This window comes from Trachemys scripta, chromosome 1 (assembly GCF_013100865.1).
Source record: "Trachemys scripta elegans isolate TJP31775 chromosome 1, CAS_Tse_1.0, whole genome shotgun sequence".
In the NCBI taxonomy this organism is placed as follows: domain Eukaryota; kingdom Metazoa; phylum Chordata; order Testudines; family Emydidae; genus Trachemys; species Trachemys scripta.
In genome coordinates this window covers 174,690,005-174,711,773 of record NC_048298.1, presented here as the reverse complement: position 1 = coordinate 174,711,773, position 21,769 = coordinate 174,690,005, and the positions used below count along the sequence as shown (strand labels likewise).

Genomic DNA, 21,769 nt, shown 5'->3' with positions numbered 1-21,769 from the left:
GCCACCAGCCCAAGCTCATCATGGCTACAACAGAGCTCGTAGGCATCTCCCCCCAAACCCTCCGTTCTTGATCCACCACCAACACCCAACCTGTCACTTAGGCCTGTAAGCTCTGTGTCATCTTCAACTCGGACCTCTCTCTAAGTCCTCATATCCAGACTGTCTAAGTCTTGCAGATTCCTTCTCTGTAAGATCTCTAAGATATAGTCTTCTCTATCCACCCACAAGCTAAAGCTGTTGGCTAGGCTCTCATCTTCCCACATCTCAATTTCTGCAACATCCTTTTCTCTGGTCTTGAAAAATGCAGTCTTGCTCTATTCAAATCCATTCAGATGCTGTTGCAAAGATCATTCTCCTAGCTCTTTGCTTTGTTTTAACCATCTCACCCCTTTCTTTCCATCCCTCCACTGGCTCTATGGTTATCAATAAGCTACTTGTATTCTCCCTCAAGGCCCTTCATGGCCTATTCTCACCATACCCATCATTCCTTATTCACTATCAAGATGCTGACTCCCAATGTTGATGGCCCATGATTCCAGTCTATATCTCCCACTTGTTAAATTTTCAAAACAGCACGTTCATGATTTCTCCCATGCTGTCACTCATGCTTGTGATGTGTTCCCTGTAAATGTCCACAATATAAAGCTACCTTATTATCTTCCTTTGAAACCCTTCTTAACTCACCTTTTTTGTTATGCCTATAAAAAACTTGACAACAGGCTGCTGGTGTGCTGAGACCATGGCCTATCATGCTGACCAATGTTTTCTCATTGTTTCTTTGTACTCCTCATCTGTATCTAAATGTTGTCTCTTGTCTTATACGTAGATTGTAAGTTCTTTGAGATAGGGGCCATCTTTTTTGTTCTGTGTTTATACAACACCCAGCACAACAGGTCCTAGTCCATGACTAGTGCGCCTAGCTGCTATAGTAACACAAATAATAAAGTAAAGTAATAAGAAGTAAAAAAAGGCAAGCATTTTGCAGGCTTAAATTATGCCCATGCATCTAGTTCTGACTTGTAACACTCATTCTCCTGATTCATTCAGAAATTATCAAGGGGCTTAACTGTGAATTGCTGAGTATTCTTAGAAGATCAATGGGAGCAGAAGGTACTCATATGAGCACATAACATGATCCAGATCCAACTGTAAAGTTTAAAGTTTTGTGATGTAGGAAAAGACACCTATTTTAGGGGCACAAGGCAAATGCCCGTGGTGTCAATCAAGCATTGAACTTACACTCTCAGAGGTGAAAGGCCAATAAGCACTAACCCATAAAGCTGAATAACTCTGAAAGACAAGGTGGGTGAGATTTTTTTTTTTAATTGTACCAACTTCTGCTGGTAAGTAAAACAAGTTTTTGTACCACGTAGAGCTCTTTAAGTCTTCAAAAGATACTCATTGGCCTCGGCTACACTGGCGCTGTACAGTGCTGCAACTTGCTGCGCTCAGGGGTGTGAAAACGCCCCCCCCAAGTGCAGCGAGTACAGCGCTGTAAAGCGCCAGTGTAATCAGAGCCTGCAGCGCTCCACACTCGCTCGCAATGCTGCAAGCTATTCCCCTAGGAGAGGTGAAGTACATACAGCGCTGCGAGAACTCTCTCGCAGCGCTGGCGGCGCGACTACCCACGGCAGCGCTGTGAAGTCTCAAGTGTAGCCACGGCCTGAGTATAAGAGCTAAATGCAAGATGGAATGGATTGTTTAGCATAAGTAGTTAGCACATATTCTAAGGAAACATTCAAGGTAGAGTGGCCCATTTAATACCTCTGCAGCTATAGGACAAAAAGAGGGGGTGAGGGGTTACAGATTGTTGTAATAAGCAATAAATCCAGTGTTGTTGTAGCCATATCAGTCCCAGGATATTAGAGATACAAGATGGGGGAGGTATTGTCTTTTTTTTGGACCAATTTCTGTTGGAGAGAGAGACAAGCTTTCAAGCTACCCAGAGCTCTACCTCAGACCTAAGGGATAAAAGATATTACCACACCCACCTTGTCTGTATACTCACAGGGCATATATCTATTTTTGTTGTAAGATAAGCAAACAAGAGTTTGAAAATTTAAAAAGTGAAACATCTTACATTGAATTGGCTCATTTCATCCCAAAGGAGCCCAAATTACTTCATAGACTTTATTTATAGAGGAATCATTTCCCTCACCACTAATATGCAACCACACGTAGGGCAGAAAGTGGCAACTGTATAAAAAATGCACAGCAACATTATGTTACAGTTTAGTACAGGGAATGATATAATAGTCAGTTGAAACCGCGTGTAGAATTCTAAGAACCAGAATGTATTTACTCTGAATCAAATTATTTTGCCATTATTTAAGCAAAACTCTAACTGAAATAAATGTGGATTTTGCTTGATTTAAGGACAGCAAAATTTAGTCCTCCAATTAGAAACTCCTTCTTTGCCTACCTTACAATTATCCTGAATTTTGTTATTCTTCTGTATTGTACATCCCTTCAGATTTGCAAGTTTTCATGATAGCAGGCCTCCATACGAGGTTAGGTTTTCATCAAAAATAGGCAGAACTCTGATATTCTATGATTCTAATAACTGATGATATCCAGAAAGCTGAAGTGTTTAATGCCTCTTTTATTTAAGTCTTCACTAAAAACTTTAATGGTGGCCAGATACTCTACACTATTAATATTAATAATGCAAGTCAAAATACGAAAAGAACAGATTAAAAATATTTAGATAAGTTAGATGTATTCAAGGCCGCAGGCCCTAGGGTACTTCAGGAACTAGCTGAAACAATACTGGAACAATTAGCAATTATCTTTGAGAATTCTGGAGGACAGATGAGGTCCCAGAAGAGTGGAGATGGGCAAACATAGTACTTATCTTTAAACGGGGAAACAAAGAATATCTGTGGAATTATAGGTGAGTCAGCCTAACTTCAATACCTGGAAAGATACTGGAACAAATTATCAATCAACTTGTAACCACCTGGAGGAAAATCGTGGTATAAGGAATAACCAGCATGGATTTGTCAAGAAGAAATTATACCAAGCCAACCTAATTTCCTTCCTTGCCAGCATTATTGGTCTAGTGGAAAAGGGGGAAAGCAGTAGATGTGATATATCTTGATTTTAGTAAGGCTTTTAACCCAGTCCCAAATGACATTCTCATAAGCAAACTAAAAGCATGTGGTGTTGATTAAATTACCATACGATGGGTGCATGTAGCGGGATGGACACCCGCTCCTGCCCTGAGGGGTTGGAAAAGCCCTGCAGAGGGCTTGGGCTGGGCAAGGTAAAACCCTGGCTGATTGGGGGAAGTGGCTGCAGCTGGGTCACACCCTAATCAGAGCGCAGATGGCCTGTATAAAGAGGCTGGGAGCCAGAAGCCCAAGAATCAGAGGGGTAGCCGTGTTAGTCTGAATCTGTAAAAAGCAACAGAGGGTCCTGTGGCACCTTTAAGACTAACAGAAGTATTGGGAGCATAAGCTTCCGTGGGTAAGAACCTCACTTCAGATGCAACTGAAGAGTCTTTCTCTGCCTTCAGAGAGAGAAGGCCCTGGCTGCAGGGAGCTAGACACAGAGTACCTGGGAGGAGCAGGGCTGTGGAAAGGCTGAGGAGCTGGGGAGCTCCAGCCTGGAAAGCCCCAGGCTGTGGCCTAGGAGAAGGCTAAGTGGTACTGGGGGTTGCAGAGGGCAGCCCAGGGCTAGGCCAAGGCAGCAGGTCCAAACCCAATCTTGCCTGTGATGAGTGGCCTATACTGCAATCTGCCCCAGGGAACGGGGGTTAGTTGGAGACTGGCAGTGGCCTTATTCTGAGGTGAGGTAGGGATAGTGGGTGGGGGTTCCCCTGGGAGACCTAGTGTGTGTGGGTATTGCCAGGGGGCAGCACCCAGAGCAAGGGGAACCAGGGTCCTGGGAGGGACACGGGGAGCCAGTGCAGAGGACAAGGCGGACCACCGGCCTGCAGAGGGTGCTCCAGAGGCTGGTGAGCTAATTCCCTGGACAACCAGCAGGAGGCACCACAGGGGTGAGTCCGGACCTCCTACAGTGCACAACTGATTGAAAGACTGTACTCAAAGAGTAGTTATCAATTGTTGCTGTTAAACTGGGAGTGCACATCTAGTGGGGTCCTGCAGGGATCAGTCCATGATCTGGTACTGCTTAATATTTTCATTAATCATTGGGGTAATGGACTGGAGAGTATGCTTACAAAATTTCCAACTGGCACTAAGATGGGAGGGTTTGCAAGCCCTTTGGAGGACAGGATTAGAATTTAAAATGACCTTGACAAATTGGAGAATTGGTTTAAATTCAATAAGATGAAATCCAATAAAAACAAGTGCAAACTATTTCACTTAAGAAGGAAAAATCAAATGCACAGCTACAAAATGGGGGATTAACTGGCTAGGTCAGGGATTGGCAATCTTTGGCACGCAGTCCATCAGGGAAATCTGCTGGCGGGTCGGGACGGTTTGTTTACCTGCAGCTGATCGCAGCTCCCACTGGCCGCGGTTTGCCATTCCAAGCCAATGGAGGCTGTGGGAAATGGCAGCCAGCACATCCCTCGGCCCGCACCACTTCCTGCAGCCCCCATTGGCCTGGAACGGTGAACTGTGGACAGTGAGAGCTGCGATCAGCCAAACCTGCGGACACTGCAGGTAAACAAACCGGCCCGGCCCGCCAGCAGATATCCTGACGGGCCGTGTACCAAAGGTTGCCAATCCCTGGGTCAGGTGGTAGTGCTGCTTAACAGGATCTGGGGGTTATAGTGGATCATAAATTGAATCAGAGTCAACAATGTGATGCAGTTGTGAAAAAGGTTAATATTCTGGGTATCATATGTAAGACCAGGGAGATAATTGTCCTGCTCTATTCAGCACTGGTGAGGCCCCAGCAGGAGTAATGTGCCCAATTCTGGGAGCCACACTTCAGGAAAGATGTGGACAAATTGGAGAGATTCCAGAGGAGAGATACAAAAATGATAAAAGATTTCAAAAATCTGAACTATGAGGGAAGGTTAACAAAACTGGGCATGTTTAGTCTTTAGAAAAGAAGCCTGAGTGGGTACCTGGTAACAGTCTCCAAATATATTAAGGGCTGTTATAAAAAGGATGATGATTGGTTGTTCTCCATGTCCACTGAAGATAAGACAAAAAGTAATGGGCTTAATCTGCCTAAGGGAAATTTAGGTTCAATATTAGGAAAAACTTTCTAAATAAAGATGGTTAAATACTAAAATAAATTACCAAGGAAGGTTGCAGAATGTCCATCACTGGAAGTTTTTAAAAAACAGGTTGGACAAACACCTGTCAGGGATCATTAGGGGTTATCCCCAGACATTCTTGGTCTTGTGCTCCCTAGTCTGAGGGTACGTCTACAGTACGAAATTAATTCAAACTTATTCTATTTGAATTTTCAGAAGCAATTTTATACATTCGGTGTTGTGTGTCCCCACTAAATCGCATGAATTCGGCAGAGTGCGTCCACAGTACCGAGGCTAGCATCGAATGTCGGAGCGGTACACTGTGGGAACCTATCCCACAGTTCCCACAGTCCTCACTGCCCATTGGAATTATGGGTTAAGCTCCCAGAGCATGATGGGGCAAAAACATTCTCATGGGTGTTTCTGGGTGTGTGCCGTCACTCGCTCCTCGCCCCGTGAAAGCTATGGCAGACGCCATACTGCCAGCAGACGGTGCAGCACGGTGCACCGACTGTCTCCTGGTACTATGAATCTACCTCGCATATCCTCTCGTCTTTCTATCTACTCTTATCTAAACATTTCCCATCTTTTTTTGGCTACCGTGAACCAAGCAGCACAGCTTCCACCGCAAACTCTGCTCTCCCACTCTTGCATCGCTAGCTAATTTTTCTTTATTGTCTGTCCTGGGCTCGCGTGCAAGCTACAGAAGACAATTCCCCGCCATTTCCCGGCCATCATGAACTGATCCGCACAGCTTCTGCCACTTTTTCCATGTTGTCGGTCCTGAGCTCCCATGGAAGCTACAGATGGCAACAATTCCCTGCCATTTTTCAGCCATTGTGAACTGAGCCGCACAGCTTCCGCTGCAAACTCTGCTCTTGCTTCCGCCGCAAACTCTGCTCTCCTGCTCTTGCAGCTCTAGAGAGCTTCTCAACTCCATGAAAGCTACAGAAGACAACCATTTACCGCCTTTTATCGGCCATCTTGAACCGAACAGGCCTCCTATGTTTCGCGCCCTTTTTCCAGGATTACATGTGCAGGCGCCATAGCGCGGCAATCATGGAGCCCGCTCAGATCTCCGCTGCAGTTTTGACCATTGTAAATACCTCGCGCATTATCCAGCAGTATTTGCAGTACCTGCAAAACCGGGTGAGGAAGCGACAACAGTGCGATTACTATACTGATGAGGATATGGAGACAGACGTTCCTAGAAGCATGGCATGTGGTGATTGGGAGATCATGGTGGCATTGGGCCAGATTCATGCCATGGAACGCCGATTCTGGGCCCGGGAAACAAGCACAGACTGGTGGGACCGCATAGTGTTGCAGGTCTGGGATGATTCCCAGTGGCTGCAAAACTTTCGTATGCATAGGGCCACGTTCATGGAATTTTGTGACTTGCTGTCCCCTGCCCTGAAGTGCAAAGACACCAAAATGAGAGCAGCACTCACAGTTGAGAAGCGAGTGGCCATAGCACTGTGGAAGCTTGCAATGCCCGACAGCTACCGATCAGTCGGGAATCAGTTTGGAGTGGGCAAATCTTCTGTGGGGGCTGCTGTGCCACAAGTAGCCAATGCAATCATTGACCAGCTGCTATCAAGGATAGTGACTTTGGGAAATGTGCAGACCATTGTGGATCGCTTTAATGCGCTGGGGTTCCCTAACTGTGGCGGGGCGATAGACGGAACACATATCCCTATCTTGGCCCCGGCACACCGGGGCGGCCAGGACATAAATCGCAAGGGGTACTTTTCCATGGTGCTGCAAGCACTGGTGGATTACAAAGGACGTTTCACCGACATCAACGTGGGATGGCCAGGAAAGGTACATGACGCTCATGTCTTCAGGAACACTGGTCTGTTTGAACAACTGCAGGAAGGGACTTACTTCCCAGACCAGAAAATTACTGTTGGGCATGTTGAAATGCCTATAGTTATCCTCGGGGACCCAGCCTACCCCTTAATGCCATGGCTCATGAAGCCGTACACAGGCACCCTGGACAGTAGAAGGAGCAGTTCAACTATAGGCTGAGCAAGTGCAGAATGGTGGTAGAATGTGCTTTTTCGATGTTTGAAAGTGCACTGGCGCAGTTTACTGACTCAGTTAGATCTCAGCACAACCAATATTCCAATTGTAGTTGCTGCTTGTTGTGTGCTCCACAATATCTGTGAGAGTAAGGGACAGACATTTATGGTGGAGTGGGAGGTTGAGGCAACTCGCCTGGCAGCCAATTTCGCACAGCCAGACAACAGGGTGATTAGAAGAGTGCAGCAGGGCATGCTGCACACCAGAGAAGCTTTGAAAGCCAGTTTCATGACTGGCCAGGATATAGTGTGACAGTTGTGTTTGTTTCTCTTGAAGTTACCTGCCCATATATATATATATATATATATATATATATGGAAATAAAGTCAAAATTATTTAAAAACTGTTCTTTATTATTTGTTGCACAACACATTGAGAAAAATCTGAAGGTAGACCGGGGGAGAGGAGGAGGGAAGGACAAGTCCAGAAACCAAATCAAAAGTTCGCATATGCCAGCTTTCTGCTGCTTGGGCAATCCTCTGAGGTTGAGTGTGTGGGTCCCAGTAGCCTCCCCCTTCATATTCTTGGGCATCTGGGTGAGGAGGCTATGGAACTTGGGAAGGAGGGAGGGCGGTTAGACAGGGGCTGCAGTGTCAGTCTGTGGTCTTGCTGCCTTTCCCACATTAGATCCACCATACAGTGGAGCATGTCAGTTTGCTCCCCAATGAGCTTGACCACAGCATCCTGCCTGCTCTCATCGCGCACGTCACTCCTCTCTTTGTGTTCCTGTAATGCTTGATGGGACTCTGCAACTGTTTGCCTCCATGCATTCAGTTGGGCCCTATCAGTGCGGGAGGACTGCATGAGCTCGGCGAACATGTCACCCCGAGTTTGTTTTTTCCGCCTTCTAATCTGTACCAGCCTCTGGGACGGAGTAGACAGGGGCCACGTTGAAACATTTGCACCTGTGGGAGGAGAAAAAGGGAAGGTAGTATTTTAAAAGATACATTTCAGAGAACAAAGGGGACACTTTGGTGTGAGTAAGCCATCACACACGGCCGGGCAACAGAATTCAGCTTGCAGGCAGCCTAGGGGCACGCGGGGTTCTGCTTCTTCTACATTCATTTCAATGCTTTCAAACTGCTGGCCCCCCTTTCCCATAGCCAGCAATGCCTGGGGGGTCTGCCATATAAAAGGAGGGCCTGCGGGATCTCTGGGATGATCGCTTCACACAACACCCCCATTCCTTCCCCCCCACCCCCCACCACGTGGCTCCAATCAGGCTCTCACTCACCAGAAGTACCTTCTTCAGGGTCATGGTCCGGGAGCCCACCTTGGAAGTGGGGGGAGGCTATTGGCTCCAGCGTTAAGAATAATTCCTGGCTAAGGGGGGAAACTGATTCCCCACTGTCGTCGTCCTCCTCCTCCTCCTCCTCTTCGTCTTCCAATGACTCTTCCTCCTCTCTCTGTGCAACTCCCCCCTGGCAGGTGTCCATGGACAGTGGTGGGGTAGTGGTGGCATCATCCCCCATAATTGCATGCAGCTCATAGTAGAAGTAGAATGTATGGGGCTGTGAGCCAGAGCGCCCGTTTGCCTCCCTGGTTTTTTGGTACGCTTGCCTGAGCTCCTTGATTTTTATACGACACTGATCTGTGTCCCTGGAGTAGCCTCTTTCTGTCATGGCCCTGGAGACTTTAGCATACGTATTTGCGTTCCTTTTTTTGGAATGTAGTTCTGCCATAACAGACTCGTCTTCCCAACATGCTATGAGATCCAGTACCTCCCGTTCGGACCATACTGGAGCTCATCTGCGAATCCGGGACTGCGTGATCTCCTGTGATGGTGGACTCTGCATGGTCCCCTATGATGGTGAACTGTGTTGATGGTCACCTGTGCTGATGGTGACCAAACAAGAAATGAAATTTAAAAGCTCCCAGGGCTTTTCCTGCCCACCTGGCTACTGCATTGGAGTTGAGAGTGTTGTCCAGAGCAGTCACAAGGGAGCATTCTGGGATAGCTCCCGGAGGCCAATAAAGGCCAAATTGCATCCACAATACCTTTAACTCAGGATTGCGATCTCGATTTAAGCACTACTCCATTTGCCGGGGTGGAGTACAGAAATCGGATTAAAGAGCCCTTTAAATAAAAAAAAACGGTTTGGTCGTGTGAACAGAATCTTTTTTTTTTTTTCAAATTAACTCGGCTAATTCCGAAATAACAGACTAGTGTTAGACCAGGCCTGAGTCAGGGAGAGTTCTGCAAGCTCCAAAGGTTCTTTTGATCGGCAACAGTGAATGGGAGCATGAGCCACAATTGGTGGACACATACCATCCAGCATTATAACTCCTGCTGTTAAAACCTTCCAGTAAGTTCCTGATTGTTTTTTTGAGAGGCCTTTACTTGTCTTGCAATCAGTCAATCACTACCCAAAGTTATTTCAAAATTAATGATGTCAACAAAGCAAAATATAAAGACACACACAACCTCAAAAAGTTTTCCACTAAAATCTGGGGGATTGGGGATGACTGAATGTCATGTGTGGTATGCTGTTCTAAGAAGCATTACAAGGTAAATAATTTCCCCTGTAACAGTACCAGTTAGGCAGGTTTTTCACTTCTGGAGAGCTAAAACGGCAAAGGGAAAAGCACAACCATAAAAATTGCAACAGGCAGCAATAACCCACCTACCAACGATATGAAAAAGAACTTTATATTTTTATTTATAAAATTTATATGTATTGTTCTTTTCCATATTGTTAGTTGGTTGTTTTTTTGCTGCTTGTTGCAATTTTATAAATGAATGTGTATATGTGTATCCATATTATTTATAGACAGAGATACACAAACACATGCACAATAAAAGGGACAAGTAATATACCTTCCCCAAACCACCAAATTTAACCCATCAAAGACCTTTAAGAGGAGTCAAAAAGAGAAAAACAAAAAATAAAATAAAATATGTTTGGCCGACTAGAATGAGGGACATCCCAAAAGACACAAAACTATCAGGAGTGAGAGAGTTTGGGGTTGCCTATTTCAGAAACTGGTTCTTCATGTCTGAGAGATCACAGCAGGATTCCTAGACAGAGGCTAAATCAAAGCAAGCACTTTGTAAATGAAGTGTATGGAACTACCACCATGTAGCTGCTGCGTATAAGACTGCAATGGAAATTTGTTTGAGGCAGGAAGCAAAGCCCAGCCTCTCTCAGACATAATGAGTCCTTCTAATTTAGACCAGACAGGCCACAAAAATGCGAAATGCAATCAGGCAACTATTTCAACACAGTCCTCTTAGTGACACCACTGCCCAGGGAATTGATGTCCGAGGAAACAAAAAGTTTGGTCGACTTTCTAAGGCCTTTAGTCCAGTAGAAGTAGAACCTCATGTACATTCTGATGTTTCATTCATTGAAAAGGATGGAATGAGCATGAACTTGTGGAAAGAATGTTGTCAGGGAAATGGGCTCATACGGCAGAGGTTAGTCACTGTGCTAAAGAAGAGCTGTAGCTCCCACCTTACGCATGTCAAATTTGGTACAAGGTGCATCATTAACAAGAACCTGAAACTTGCTTTGTCTATCAGCAGATACCACTAAGTTAGTGCCACCAGGAAAATTAATGTCCACTTATGAAACTTGAACTCTCAGGTTCCAAGTGTCTCAGAAAAGGCCTTCATCAGCCTTACCATAACTACATTAATATCCCATGATAAATGTGGGGCTTTTAAACACTACATTTCAAAAGTCGCAAGTCTCAAATGAAACTGATGAGGAGGGACTGCAAGGATACCTGTCTATTTTTCAGTAATTCATAAAAGGCTGAGATAACTGCTAGGTATAGCAGGATGCAATGTAGTCATAGCTGGGTCAGTCCCAGGATGTTAGAGAGACAAAGTGGGTGAGGTAATATATCTTTTATTGGACCAACTTCTGGTAGTGAGAGACACAAACTGTCAAGCCACAAAAAACTGTTCTTCAGGTCTGGGAAAGAAACTCTTAGCATCATGTCCTTTCCCAGAAAAAGACCTGTGTATGGCTTGAAAGCTGATCTCTCTCACCAACAGAAGTTGGTCCAATAAAAGATATTACCTCACCCACCTTGTCTTTCTAAGTGTAGCTGGATGAAGTTTAATTTCTACGTTAGACTCAGACAGGTGAAGAAGGTAGTCAAGTAGGACTTCTGCAGGTCAGGTAGAAGGATCAAGTAGGCCCTGCTTCCTCCATATCATTTCCACTTACAATTGTTCTGAGAAATTAAAAGGATTTGACTTAGCTGCTCACTGACTAAATACCCACAAAGCTCTACCCTCTCACAAGTCAGCTGTCAACAGCAATGCTTGCAGCATGGAGCTAACGGTAGTTTGGTTGTCAGTGATCAAAAGTCATATGCTCAGTCTAATGACTATGGCCAACTGCAAAAGAGTAATCAAACCTTTGTTTCTCCCTGAACTTTCCCATGACGCTTGGTACTAGAAATACAGTTGGAAAGGTATATAGGAGTCTTTTTTCCCAGTGGATGTATAAGGCAGCCCTGGTCAGGACAGTCTCTCTGATGCCATGATCAGAAAAGTTCAAAATCTTCCTCAGATTAATAGCGAAGATCCACTTTCACTGTCCTCCACTAGAAAAAAATCATCTTCAGGCAGAGACCTACTTGGACATGTATACAAAGGGGGCCCAATTTTGATTTGGGTATTTCAGCACTGTAGTAATATAAATAATAACTAATAAAAATTCTGGACACTCTATTATACAATAAACTGAGCAAAACTCAGTATTAAAACTATAGGTACATGAAAATAAGTACATGGTATCCCACTACTGTAATCCTCCACCTCTATCCCCATTTTGTTTGTCATTCATTGCAGTGTTGCCTCTAATTTAATTATTAGCTCCCTGGGACAAGGACCCTGTTAATTTTATTTGTTCTATAAGCACCACAAACAGCTTTGGAGAGTTAGAAAAAAATAACAACACTAATCCATTCCTATGGGACTCTTCCTTCAAGAAACATACAACAACTAATACATGTATATTTCTAGGATCAGATTTACACCTTACGCGCCCCTAAGCACAGAATCTTCAGTGCTTCCCCCCTCCCCCCACCTACAGCTTCATGTTTTCCTTGGAAAATGAAACTTTTAACCCACTTTTAACTTTTAGGTGCCCCCAGAACGCCAGCACCCCTACGCATGTGCCTACTGTGCCTAATTGGAAACCCAACCCTGTATATTTCAAGATTCATGAAGTAGCAGACTCACTCTCCTGCACAAGATCTCTGAATAAAGATGCAGCAGCAATGAGCACAGGGCCAGACCAGATGATCTGGCAGCCTACCGTTGTGCAGGGATATAACAACTTGCACATTACCACCTTTATCATAAAATACAATATGCTATACTATATGCAAACAGAAAAATTTCACACCCAAGTAAGGTACAAAAGACTCTCCAAGAAAAAACAACTATATTATGCATTATTAAATAATCTAACTTTATGCTTAAAGTGTGGATAGTAAGGTACAGTGATTTCCTATGCATTTTTAGCTTATTTTCTTTCACACAATTATACATTTGCCCAATTGCCTCTTGCAGGCCAGGCTACATTGTTGTACATTTTTGAATGCTTTTTAAATCAATCCCATAATAATTCCTATATAGGGTATTTGTTTGCTTCTAAAAGGTTTTTTTTTTTCCGTTGCACAAACTAAACCTTACTATTTTGGTTCCAGTTGTAGTGATTTAGTACTATTTTCCCCACCAGATGGCAGTAACTTCAACTTAATATAAACCAGACTAGTTGCCACATGTTCAGCAAACAATAGTATTCTTTATGTTTGGGATTTTCATAAAAGGGATTGCTGGCTGTTAACATGGAGTTGTTTTAGATCCCCGTGATTTAATGACAAATCGGAGGGTAATGTTTTCTACTAATGGCTAAGGTTAACTATGATCAGTGTGCTTTGCAAAGTAAACTGCAGTCTGTTTGTAACAAATAGCTCTTACTCTGACCCATTTTTTATTATACCTGAAATTCACTGGTTGCATTTTGAAAATGGTGGGGATTTTACCTCAGTTATATTTCTTTCTTTTTTCCTTCCCAATATTTGTCCACAAGTAACTGCCAATATTACACCAAGTTTTAACTAATTTAACGATCACTTCATGTGTATTAGTGCATATGTTAATAATTATAGAGTATTAATAATTTAAAATGCTGATTATTCAATATTTTAACAAACGTATGTCTTCCACTCACTTCTAGACTTTCATGAGCTGAATGACGCCTCACCAAATCTTTGTCTCCAATGAAATAAACTTGGAAGAAATAATGGAAACTCCTTTTGTTGGTAGGACATGGCAAACATATACAGCAAGTGATCAGACTTTTGTTATTTTGGTGTTAGCTCTTGTTAGTTTGGTATGGCTTAGAAATGTATGCTTTTGTGTTCCAGGCACCAAAACTTATAACAGAGGTTCCTGTTCCTAGTTTTTTTTTTTTTATGAAGCATTATGCCAGTAGTCGGATTGTTAGCCCACCCTAACTCAACTTCCTCCACAGCAAATACGTAATGGCTTCATTTTTTAGAAAGCAAAATAAATAAGCTATTCATGAATCACTACAAACCTTTTGCTAGAAAGGCAGAGACTTATGGAGAACATAAAATAGATCCAGCTATTATTATACCTAGATTAAAGCTACATTTCTGCTTCAAGATCAATAGTGATAAAAGTAAACAATACTAACATGATATATCCATACATAAATATTCAAATTAATTTTATCTTTTCTTAAATTCATTATTCCAATTTTAAAACCTGTTAGATCTGGTCTTCCTTTGATGTGCAAGTGTAAATCCCAATATTAACATTAATATGATCTGGAGGTGAACATATTCTTACATGGACACTCAGAAATACTGTTTTAGATAGGCGTGACATAAATATATGGTGCAGAAGATTTCTGTTTGATTTACACAAAATTCAAATCTAATACCTTTGAATTTGTCATGGAAAACTTGAAAACAACAAAACATGCCTTTTTTAACAAATAACTTAGTTCTCTTCTGTTCTTTACTCCTAATAAAAGTCAAAATAATACATCTTTTTGCCTATGTAAAAATTTGTTACGGGTTCAGAAATGGAAATTATTTATTACATAAGAATGGCCATACTGGGTGAGACCAAAGGTCCATCCAGCCCAGTACCCTGTCTACCAACAGTGACCAATGCCAGGTGTCCCAGAGGGAGTGAACCTAAAAGGCAATGATCAAGTGATCTCTCTCCTGCCATCCATCTCACCCTCTGACAGACAGAGGCTAGGGACACCATTCATTACCCATCCTGGCTAATAGCCATTAATGGACTTAACCTCCATGAATTTATCTAGTTCTCTTTTAAACCAGCACATCCCCTGGCCTGCACCGCTTCCCGCAGCCCCCATTGGCCTGGAGTGGCGAACCGCAGCCAGTGGGAGCCGCAATCGGCTGATCCTGCAGATGCGGCAGGTAAACAAACCGGCCCGACCCGCTAGGGTGCTTACCATGGCGAGCCGCATGCCAAAGGTTGCCGATCCCTGGACTAGATGATCTAATGGTCCCTTCACTCCTTCAATCTCTATGAAATATCTGGATCACTATGTAATCAGATTGAGATAATTTGCATTCCTTGCAAACCAGAGGTGAAATTCTGACCCCACTGAAGTCAAGGGCAAAATTCCCATTGAATTAGAATCATAGAATATCAGGGTTGGAAGATACCTCAGGAGGTCATCTAGTCCAACCCCCTGCTCAAAGCAGGACCAATCCCCAGGCAAATTTTTGCCTCAGATCCAGGGCCGCCGAGAGTGGGTTTGGGTCCCGTTGAAAAAAAATTCAGGCCCCCCAGCAAGGGCGGACCAGCTAAACAGGGCTGACGAGGGGCGGGGGGGGGAAGCTGGGGAAACCGGGCCCCTTCTGGACCGCCGGGCCCCGGATTGGCTAAACAGGGCTGATGAGGGGGAAGCTGGGCCCCCTTCCAGACCACCGGGCCCTGGTAATTTGTACCGGCTTCCCCTCTCTCGTCGGCCCTGCTCAGATCCCTAAATGGCCCCCTCAAGGACTGAGCTCACAACCTGGGGTTTAAAGCAATAGAGGGTCCTGTGGCACCTTTAAGACTAACAGATGTATTGGAGCATATGTCTGACAAAGTGGGCTTTCACCCACGAAATCTTATGCTCCAATACATCTGTTAGTCTTAAAGGTGCCACAGGACCCTCTGTTGCTTTTTACAGATCCAGACTAACATGGCTACCCCTCTGATACTTGACAACCTGGGGTTTAGCAAGCCAATGCTCAAACCACTGAGATATCCCTCCCCCAGATATGGCCAGGATTTAATTCTAGGTTCCTATCTTAGGTTCTGCTAGTTCTGAACACTATCAACTTGCAGAATGATTGCAACAAATTCAAATTCACATCCAGAAAAAAAAAAACCACATTCAAAAGCATGGTACTTAAGTGGGAAAATTTCCCATCATTTTAGTTTGCAAAAACATCAGCTGCAAGTGTGCAACTATCCATGTTAATGTTGGATTATGGACACCTGTAATTGAAATTTCAAATAAAGAATTCAAGACTTACCCCTAATCTGTGAAACAAAAAGGATCTTTTTGCAAAAGTCATAACGGCAGTCATCCACCTGGAAGAAATACAGTGAATCAAGATGAGGGTAAAATATTAAAAGGATCATATACCAGAGCCAGACACTTCAAAATAACCCAGTGACAATATATTTAGCTCCTTTTCAAAATCAATTAAAATTATATTACAAAAATACTGGAGTAAAAGAAGGAAAAAGTCTGGTCTTTTAGCTTACAAGATTAGATAAATTTCTTCAAGATACTAACTGCCAGAGAATTACTGTACATCAGTAAATCAAGAATTTTGAATAGTATAACCAAATACTGATATTATTAGCCAGATGGATGATGGTACTCATCCACTTTGCTTTCATTTAATACAGAAATAAAATTTTACACTCTGAAAGAGTAACCCAATCTTTATGTAAAAAGTAGTACATAATTACATAAATGATAACCTCCAACACTGTAGTTATGTTATAGTAAGGTGTAGTGTTGTGAGGCATTATTGTAAAATATTTTAACTGAAGAAAAATTGATTTTATCTTCTATTTGTGAAACTACATATTTGTATTGTATCATAAAATGAGTTTAGAAAATATAGATATCTTCACTCCAGTTATATGCATATTTTAAGATATTTGATTTCTTGCAAAAAATGTAGCTGAAGCAGTTTATATACATAGCTACAGTTTCAGAGAGGAAATTAAATTCTGTCATTTCTTGAAATAACACAGCCTGTTGGCCTTGAGTATGTAAAGCTTTGATAAATTAACAATATATTGTATTTTAATATTAATTATATTTTAATATAGTAGCTGAATTATGCTGTATTTATGTTGCCATTACAATGTAATTACAATGTGACTGGACTTTGTAATACTGGTAATGACTGCTTATTCATAATATCTACACATAGTAATTTCTCTGAAGTTATAGCTGTCACACAAAATCACTAAAAGTTTAAATGTCAAAAAATAAAAATACAAATTTATTTTAGCATAGCTACTGTTTATTTTGTATAGCTGGATTGTAAATGTACATGCATTCATAATGAAACAGAGGGCAAGCACAAGTAATTCAGCTACATGGTCGACCTCTGGTTATAGGATTTTGTATAGGCACATACAGAAAACAAAAACATAACCAAAGTAATTTACAGTATAACTTTTTAAATATGAAACTTAAGGGGTAATAAGTTATTAAATCATGTAGCTAATCTTCAGGTAATTATGGTGCAGGAGTAGCTACTCTATAGTTAAGTTTGCAATCAGTTTCCATCTTTAACATCTTATTTTAGCCCCTGAACCTATTTTTATTTTTAAGACATTAAAAAGTAGTATAAATTTTTGATTGTGTTAAGTGGCCTTTCTGTCATCCTTCATATGTTACATCTACAAAAATTATTCACAGTCGGTGTAAAGTTGAGTTTTATATCCTGAGATTAGTGTTGAAAGAGAGGTATTCATTTTGAGTTGAGGTGGTTGTGTTGCAATGAAATAAGTATTACTCTGTACTTGACAGTGAGAAATGTGTGGCAGTTTAAGATGATGGCCCCAATCCTAGAGGAAATCCACATGTGCTCAATTTACACACTGTGGGTAGCATCCCACTGAAATGTTTGTCACTAATGGGATTATTCACAATGTATTAAGTAAAGTTTAGACACAAGTCTTTCCAGGATCAGGCATTATATTGGCTTTAACTTTTTCAATTCCTTGCTCTTAAACTTTGTAAATTATGTGATAGTTCAGTAAATTGTTACATTCAGCAACCTTAGTTGGCTTTTTAAATGTGTGTTTTTAGTTTTTGTTTGTTTCTGGAGGTTCAATTAGTGTTAAATACAAGTTTGAAAAAGCACAACCACTATGTAATTATACTGTAACTACAGTGTAATTACAGCTACTACATTATAAAGTGTAACTGTGGTATGGCTACTGTCTTATGATACTGTCACCTAATTTGTCATTAACAAAAAATGACTAGAGTTTGACATAACTTCCCCCAGAAAATAAGAAAAGTGATGTATGATCATATAATTAAAACATTAATGTAATGATCAGATAGGCTTTTCTTTTCAACAGTTGGTATTTTAAACTAAAAGTGACAACAGGAGGAAAATGTGAGGAAGACCTACTGAAACTGGGTAGTTAGGAAAGGAAAAAAGAAACAAGTTAGATTAATATAGTCACTAATTCATCTTTCCCAGGAGCATAAGTATGTGCGGGAGAAGGGAGGGAAGAAAGAAAGAAAAAGTAATGGTGATGGCGGAGTGCTAATCCAGTGTTCAAAGTGGATCCATCTCTAATAAAATATGGTTATAAAAAGCCTTCAGCAGTAGCCCATGTATTATGAGCAACTCAGTCAAAAAAACAAAGCAAGCAAGCAAGCAAGCAAACCACTGGTGCAGCCACAGCTTTTAGTAGCATTTTCCTTTGCTGCTGTATAACTCCTGAATTTCACCTTGCAATGAACAAATTAAATCAGGAGACTGATGTTCCCCCTTTTTATTTTTTAAACAAACCATAAAATTGAAAATATGGTTCAAAATGTGATAAAGCATTATGTAAAAATGTAACTATACTGATGCATCCTTCATATGCTGCATCCAAATTTATCTAAAGAAAAATTACCTGGTGTATCTTGCTTCTGCTTCCTGTGAATTACAGTGGTTGAGTTATTACAAATCTCTCAAAAAGAGGTATAATTTGGAAACAGTAACAAATACTTGCCCATAAAGTAATTGCTATCCAGTAGAACCTCAGAGTTACCAACACCAGAGTTACAAACTGACCAGTCAACCACACACATCATTTGGAACCGGAAGTACACAATCAGGTAGCAGAGACCAAAAAAAAAAAAAAAAAAAAAAAAAGGAAATACAGTACAATAGTATGTTAAATGCAAAGTATTAAAAAATAAAGGGAAAGTTTAAAAAAAAGACTTGACAAGGTAAGGTAACTGTTTTCTGTGCTTGTTTCATTTAAATGAAGATGGTTACATGCAGCATTTTTCTTCTGCAGTAAAGTTTCAAAGCTGTATTAAGTCAATGTTCAGTTGTAAACTTTTGAAAGAACAACCATAATGTTTTGTTCAGAGTTATGAACATTTCAGAGTTACGAACAACCTCCATTCCCAAGGTGTTCGTAATTGTGAGGCTCTACTGTATTAATGTTGCTTTCTGATTGGATGAAAGGCCGATATAGATACAGATTTGCCCTACAATTTCTTGCAACATCCAGTGGGCCAGGACTATATAGCTCAAAAGATTTGATCCTGCTCAACATCCACACATGCCAACTTTTGGTCCAAGGAATCGGTTGATTGGTCTAGCACAGGGGTTGGCAACAGTTGGCACGTGGCTCACCAGGCTAAGCACCTGGCGGGCCGGGCCAGTTTATTTACCTGCTGACGCGGCAGGTTCGGCCGATCGTGGCCCCCACTCGCCACGGTTCACCGTCCGGGGCCAATGGGGGCGGCGAGAAGCGGCGCGGGAGAGGGATGTGCTGGCCATGGCTTCCCACCACTCCCATTGGCCTGGGACGGCGAATCGCGGCCAGTGGGGGCCACAATTGGCCGAACCTGCCTCGTCATCAGGTAAATAAACTGGCTCGGCCAACCAGGTGCTTACCCTGGCGAGCTGTGTGCCAAACATTGCCGACCCCTTGTCAAGTGTCATGAAAGTTTATTGGTTCACTGCACAACTCAGTTACCCATGCATAAAGGGAAACATACGTTCCGAAAAAGACCCTTTTTCATACTTCTTGCACATCACGCTGCTTTGGTGCAGACATTTAACAAACTACTCCTCTTGTTGTTAAACATTTTTTGGGCAGTTCTTCACCCAATTCACAAGCTGAATTGAGGAACTACTTTACAGAGGTGGCTAGTAATACTGCTTCAAAGCACTGCAAGTTACAGCTCAAAGGCTTTGGTCATTAAGATACCAGCTTTACCAGCAGAGACAATGCATAACCATTGATAGTGGGGGGGGGGCAGAGTTTAAAGGTTTGGCCTCCCCCCCCAGGCAGGCCCCACCCCTTACCCTCCGTCTCCCCTCCAGGAAAGCAGCAGCCCCTCCCTGCAGCGCCCAGCTGTTGCTCCTGCCTCTCCCCACGGGGCACAGCTTGCAGCTCACCCATCCTCCAAGGTCACTTGACTGGCTCCACCAGCTACTACACAGGAAGGGGATCTGGTTGCACCATGTGACCAAGGAAGCCAGCTCTGAGTCAACAGGAAACCCACACACAGGAGTGGGGCACCCCAGCCCCAAACTCCTGGAGGCTGGGTGGTTTCCAGAGGTGGCTTCCAATGCCCCCTCCCCCACCAGCTGGGGGCTCCTGTGCATTACCCACAGTGTGGCCCTGGTTAAATCCCCCCCCAGGTCTCTGTGCAAGACCCAAAAAAACACCGGGGCAGGCGCCTGGCCCCACGGGTTACTACCAACTCCGCAGCGGGGCCCACTCTGCAAGTCTCAGGCAGTTACAGTATTTGCTCCCCAGGCGCAGCCCCACTGGCCTTGCTGGAGGGTAGTTGTGGGTCAGTACTAGCATGAGCCAGGCCTGCAAAGGGGGGGACAATGGGGGCAGCTCGCTATTGGTGGCATCTGTTTTGAGATAAATTACTGTGCGCTCACATATTTTGAACCCACTCCCTGCATGTATATATAAATAAACCCTGGCAGAAATCGGTGTGGGGGAGATGTTACCCCATATGCCCCCCTTCCGCATGTCACCTCTGTTTACCAGGCTTTCAGTCCTTGGTATCTACCTCAGGATCTAATTTCACACTTATTTTTGAAATGTTAACTATCAGAGCCTTAGTCATCACGCCACCCATTAAACCCAAAATCTCAAGGATATGATATAAGATTTTTCATATTCCCAATTCTCTTTTGGAAAATCCCATTTTCCAATAAATGCACCCTTGCAACTGGCATTTATAAGCTACATTTGTTGACCCTTTTCAAAGTTACTCACACTTGTTTGAACCACTTCTGTTTTATTTGTACGTTCTGCTACTTTGTTGCATACACAAATTATATTTAGATTTGGGAGCTGAATGGAATAATTTGTTGTTGGTATAGGATTCTGAGCTTCCAAGTTTCAATGACCTGATAAGTTTCAGAGTAGCAGCCGTGTTAGTCTGTATCCGCAAAAAGAACAGGAGTACTTGTAGCACCTTAGAGACTAACAAATTTATTAGAGCATAAGCTTTCGTGGACTACAGCCCACTTCTTCGGATGCATACCTTGGTATGCTCTAATAAATTTGTTAGTCTCTAAAGTGCCACAAGTACTCCTGTTCTTTTTAATGACCTGATACTTACCCTTGGTAGGTTGGAGATATTTATCTGTATTTATTTTGCATGACAGTATGGGGATGTTAAAAGATTTTTCAGATTCCTTTCCTGGGAGTATCAGGGGGTAGCCGTGTTAGTCTGTATCTACAAAAACAACAAGGAGTCTGGTGGCACCTTAAAGACTAACAGATTTATTTGGGCATAAGCTTTCGTGAGTAAAAACCTCACTTCTTCGGATGCTTATGCCCAAATAAATCTGTTAGTCTTTAAGGTGCCACCAGACTCCTTGTTGTTTTTCCTGGGAGTAATATACATGGGAAGCAGGTAGCATAGGCAAGGGAAGGCTGTCCCTCCCATAACAGCCCCACCTCCCTGAGCCTGTCGTTCACCCACCACCTATGGTAATATACCTTTTGCAAAATTCTTTAAAAACTACAAATATACGTTTGAAATAAAGTGTGGTGGAATCCTCATTTTTGCAGGATAGACTTCATCCACACAAATCTTTCATTAAGAGGAATTCTGAAAACTCACTCTCCTAAAACCAGCTACTTCATAGGAAGAAACCAAATGAGAAACTGTAGCCACTTAACAAGCAGCACGTAGAGACAACACCAAGATCAGTCACATTAACTCCTCAGAAGTCCTA

General features: G+C 42.6%; 1 long non-coding RNA gene across 2 annotated transcripts in view; it reads right to left on the bottom strand.

Moving 5' to 3' along the window:
- Nucleotides 1–21,769, bottom strand: part of LOC117888955 — a 329,393-nt gene that overhangs the window by 179,905 nt on the left and 127,719 nt on the right. For both annotated transcript variants that reach the window (XR_004648389.1, XR_004648388.1), the window contains exon 4: nt 15,821–15,878. This is a non-coding gene — a long non-coding RNA (uncharacterized LOC117888955). The remainder of the gene's footprint in view (nt 1–15,820; nt 15,879–21,769) is intronic.